The following is a 5,536-nucleotide window of genomic DNA, read 5'->3' as shown; positions in this document are numbered from 1 at the left end:
ACGCTCGCTGGCGTTCTCCCTAGTCCGAATTAGTGATACCACGAGAAAGCGGTATCCACCTACAGCAATAAGATTTATCGCGCCAGTTCGTTAATACTGAAAGTAGGGTAAACTGCACGAAAGGAAGAAACGCATACAGCGAAGCGCAGAAGCTGCGTTTCTAAATGTCGTGTATTTCTTCCTGTCGTCTTAATGTTTCGCGCACTTTAGGCTCACGAGCCTGAATATCTGGCCAAAGTGCGGGATTGTAGGATGATCTTCATCCCCACCGAAGCTTCTCGCCACGCCAAAGAAGCGCTACAAAAAGAAAGATGAGGTCGGTCTTTGTACACACAAGCCACACACAAAAAAAAAAGAGAAAGAAAGAAGTCGGATTTTTCGTTCCGTGAAGATGCTTAATCAGCGAAGCTGAAACGTGCGGCCCCTGTGTTTATCACTGGGTTAATCCCGAGGGTTCATTAAAGTATTTCTCAGTTATGAGGTTACACACACAATCGGCTGCGACGGAGAGAACGACGTCTGACGGTATGCCCGCAGTCCGCAGTTGTGGCTTGCGTTCGATGTCTCGAGTTTGTTCGGCGGCGTGGTTACCAGCCTTCGCCTGCGATTTGCCGCTTGTGATTCTACGAAATTAAATTTCTTCAAAATTAAATCTTTCCGTTACGTAAGACCATGAGTGGCTCATACTCCCTTAAGCAATGGCTCATACCCCCGTAAACGCGGCCTCCCCATTACGACGACAGAAGCGAAGTGAAATTCTACGCTGGAATGATGAACGGCCACGCAGCCAGCTGTGGAAGACGACGACGAACGCGGGAGCAGTGGCACGAGCGCGTGCCGTTGATTTCGCAGAGAGTTCCCGGTCGGCACGAGGAATCGCTCTGTTTCACGTCGAGCGAAGCGTCGCATTGCTAAGAGCACAGAAAAGGTGGTGCGCCGAACTGTTGACATCGTTCCGATAGCGGCCTATGCAGCCAGGTACGCAGCACGTCGGCATCGTATGCTGATATTCTTAAGAAACTCGGCGAAGGCTACAGTTCCACGGATGACATGCTTGCTGAAATTCGCTGTCAACAACGAAGTACAGAACACACCAACGTTGCACCGCGTGCTTTGTACGGCCCGCCCGCGTAGCTGGCTAGTGAGGAAGTGAAGCCGGGCGCGACTGCAGCGCCACGAAGGCGCGGGCGGGTGGCGGTTCCGCGCAAAGGCGCCGAGTTTTAAAACTGAAGCTAGTCTAGTAACGTTGGTCTAGAGTGCGTGCCCATTGGTGCAGGGTTGTGCTCACCTGCCTTTGAAGTGAAGATTACGCGGCCTCCTAAAGTTGTATCCGACTATAGAATCACGTAATGCCTTGCACCAGTTGCACAGATTTTAGCAAGATGATAGCACACAATGATCAGGAACAGAAATCTATAAAGGCACCCAAGTAAAGCTGGCTGGCCACAGTTCGATTATGAGGGGCTGTAGAAAGGTGTAGCCAAATATTGCCATGACTTCCTTGAAAAAGAGGTGGTGTTTGGCACTTCTTTAGAGTCAAAAGCAGATTGCAGTGAATGTTGTGTACCACGTCAAAACAAACTTAACTTGTTTATCTGCACAGCATGTAATGGAAGCTTGTGCTTCACATAGGAAAGAAACTGCTCTGTCCAGTAGAATTGTTGAGTCCGGTGTGGCGCCTATTATGTCAACAGCGTCAATATACAAGTTACACTTTTCAAAGGCCATTCATTTCACCATTATTTTGTATGAAGGTTCTTTCAATCAGTGCTTGTATTTGAAAGCAAAGCTTTGTTTGCAAACCTTCAGACTTCCATAATTGTGTGGCAAGGCACTGGCATGTTGTCGAATAGCTCACACTTCCTCGGTCCTGCACCAAAGAAGCCCAATGCTCTATTTGAAGTTGGATCGCGCAACAATTCGATGGCACACAAAGAAGGGTAACACACACAGCAGATCGTTCTGCTCTGTGTATTTCTCTTCTGTGTGTCCCGTTGAATTGTTGTGCAATTCAACTTCAAGCTTCCATAGCGATGCACCCAATCTTCAACCTCACCAATGCTCTAGTTATTAGGGAACAATGGCGCACATTTTTGAAATGGCACAGCATAAGTTAGCTCTTTAAAAAATCACCACTGTCGTTAAATTTTGCAGCATAGGTCTATGCACGTGCCATATTTTTTAACACTGAACTCACAGGAATCAAAGGGAATCAATAACCCAGCCTTACTGCTGCCGTTACCATCATCATCATGACACCAATGGAAAAACAGTGCCACGTTTCAGTAAAGGGAGTGCCGGACGGAAAGGCGTGACAGGGAGGCTTACAATAAAAATAGCAGTTACAAAACATCTTCAATCCCAGAATATGCTGCATGTCGCTCATCCTACTTTGGAATTACGGCACGCTTTTACGCGTTTGAGCATATCACGTTTTGCGTAATCATTGCTCTAAAGCTGTACAAATGGTCTACTCGCTCTCCAACCTTTATTTTTATCATGGCGGGTGAAATACCCCCTTTGCATTGGCATCTGAACCACACTTCTCCCGATATGTAATTTTGCCATGGTGGTTCACTACATGGTTCTGCAGAGCATTGGATCTGCATTGTTCTACTGCTTAAAAATCAGAGCCCCATTATGAAATGAAAACATATGATTTGCCCATCCACAATAACGCTGCCACCCCCCCCCCCCCCTGGAAGAAATACACTGAACCTCGGGCACAAACATCAACAGTGAACAGAGCAAACACCCTGAAGTATTTTCTTCATGCGAGCCACCACACTAAGATTCTCAGTGCATTTTCATTTCGCCACAAATGCATAGGCACAACCGGGTTCGCAAAACACCCGCATGTCGCCCTGCAAGGAATTGTGCAATGCCTCGCTGTTTCATAGTGCGGTCGATAGATGACGCATGACCAAAATTCAGCATAATGCATACTAAGTAACTGTACCAATGAAGAACCCCAAGTTCTTTATGAGATTAGCATTGATAGGGTACTTCACACAATTTGTGATATCCATTTATCTATATATACTTAACCTCTATCCCAAAAAGTGAGCCATTTGGAAGGCACCCTGACAGACAAGTATAACAGTCGGTAAAATGTCAGCAACCAGCGAAAAAGTCAGCATCATAGGCAGCCGCATGTGAGATGTCGGTAACACAAAATTTAAGTCGGCTACACAGAGGTGACACATTTGGCTATATGGCGTGTCTAGACATTACTTCAATGCTAATCACAGTAACACTGACATTGAAGGTGCCTTAATTCTTACGTACGCTCCGTCGACACACCCGACTACGTTCGTAATGTTCCCGCGAAGTAGGAGGCGTTCTTTTATATATGCCCGCTCTCCCGCAGTCATAAGGATAGCCAGCCACTGCTTACGCACTGCCGTATCGATAAGCGCGTCAGACACATGCGAGACCCGCTCCCATTGTCTTAAGGCGGCATTAGTTGAGGCAACACATACGTCGTGGGTTGATAAATACCGAGCCGCTCCTGATTTGCAGCTTGTGTCTCTGGGCGTCGCTCCACCAAGTAGCACTTGCATCAGAACGTGGCCCTGCATCAAATAGCCTTCGGTTAGAGGCCCCACGCTTTACTGCAGTAGCTCGGCGCCATGAACACCGCTTAGAACGTGGCCGCTGGATGGAATAGTGCTCTTTTCTCGGACCTTCGTCTTCCAATGCCTCTATTTGGCGCACCTTCCGAGTAATGGAATGTGGTTGGCGCCCTCCAGAACCCGCAGCCTGTGCCCTGTTAGCATCGGGTGCGACACCAGCAGTATTCGCCAAACTGTCACTCACACCTTTTTTCCTGTTGTGGACACAGCACCGCCTCCTTTCGTTGCTCAAAACTGCATTCCCGCGGACGCAGGCACGCCGCCTACGCTCTCCGACATCGAGGGTATACAAGCTGTCTTCACTATGGCGTAATTTTTAGCGGCAATAGACCTGTCGAAGCCATGCAAGGCACCAGGACCGGATGACACATTGTATGAACTTTATAAAAGCACGGAACGCAAGGTTCTCGAAGCTTGGGCTACAGGAGTAATCCCCGATTCTTGGCGGCATGCTGAAATGGTCCCTATTGCCAAACACGCAAAGACCCAAGATAATATCGCTCATATGCGCCCAATAGCACTAACCTCTCGTTAGGCAAACTGATGGAGCGCATGCTCGCGACGCGTATTACATGGTGGCTCGAGCGGTACTCATCGTATTATCCTTGCCAAATCGGGTTCCGTGATCATCTAGGCGCAGAGGATGGCCTTGCGTACCTTTCTATGGTTCTCATCGGAGGCCGCTTCCGAGGAAATTGCACCATTCTGGCAACGGATATTCGTAGAGCTTATGACCATGTGAGTCACGAAGCAATTGTTGGAATTTCCCATTGGCTTCAGTTTCCTGGTCGTGTCTGCACATTCGTCGAAGCCTCCCTGCGCGCTCGCATCTTCTCCATTCGCCTGGTTGGCCAAGCAGCAGATCAGTTCGTCGTACATTGGGGTGTCCCACAAGGATCTGTGCTCGCACCGGTCCTTTTCAATATTGCTCTCCTTCCACTAGCTTAGAAGCTAGCGCCGATACATAACGCACAGTACATAATGTACACAGATGACACCACTGTCTGGTCAGTTAATCCTGAAATCTGCCACCAAGAACAAGCGCTCCAAGATGCCCTAAACATGACGCACAACTGGTGTGCTCAGATAGGGCTTGTAATTTCGAAGGACAAAACGACATACATGCCAGTAGCGAAAAAGTATGGGCGCCATCTACAGGCACTCCGGCCTCTTCAGTTAACTCTGGATCAGCAACCACTACACGAGGCTTCAACTCTCCGTGTACTCGGCCTTGAAATGGATTCTTCAGGATATGGAGGACCATGGGTCAAGAACACAAAGCAACAGGCCGCAGAAACGATATAGTTAATACGCCGGATTGCGAAGAAATCTGGCGGAGCGAGAACCAACGGGGCTCGCCTTCTTGTCCGTTCTGTATTACAACCACCATTCACCTACAGAGCCCAGTTTCATCATCTTAAGAAGGCATAATGGACTCGCCTTCAGGCCATTTATAACGAAGCCATGCGGACTATAACGGTACTACCACGTATCACTCCGATGCCAACTCTACAGGCCGAGTCCCAAGTCAACACAAGCGACGAACTCGTGCACCAACGTCGATGCGTGCGCGCCCTAACGCCATCCAATTTCTGTTGGCCTGCTTAACTGACCTGGTACATGGGACACGAAATAGACAATCCAGCATCTATTAGACCCGATGTAGCTTCGTCGAAGAGTACAATTAAGTGACAATAAGCCTCTTGGTTGTCTGTTTAGCATGGTTCTTCGCCAGGCGAATGCCCAAGTTTCCCGCCTTCGTCGATAATCAAGACGAAACGACTCTTGTAGCATACACTGTTGCCAGTGTATGCGTGATTCACACACCCCTCGTGTGTCCATTGATACCAGAGGCAGGCCAGACGTTCTCGTATGTTGCCGGTTGTGCACCACCGGCCTAT

The sequence above is a fragment of the Dermacentor andersoni genome, chromosome 9 (genome assembly GCF_023375885.2).
Source record: "Dermacentor andersoni chromosome 9, qqDerAnde1_hic_scaffold, whole genome shotgun sequence".
NCBI lineage: Eukaryota > Metazoa > Arthropoda > Arachnida > Ixodida > Ixodidae > Dermacentor > Dermacentor andersoni.
Note: the sequence above shows the minus strand (reverse complement) of the source record.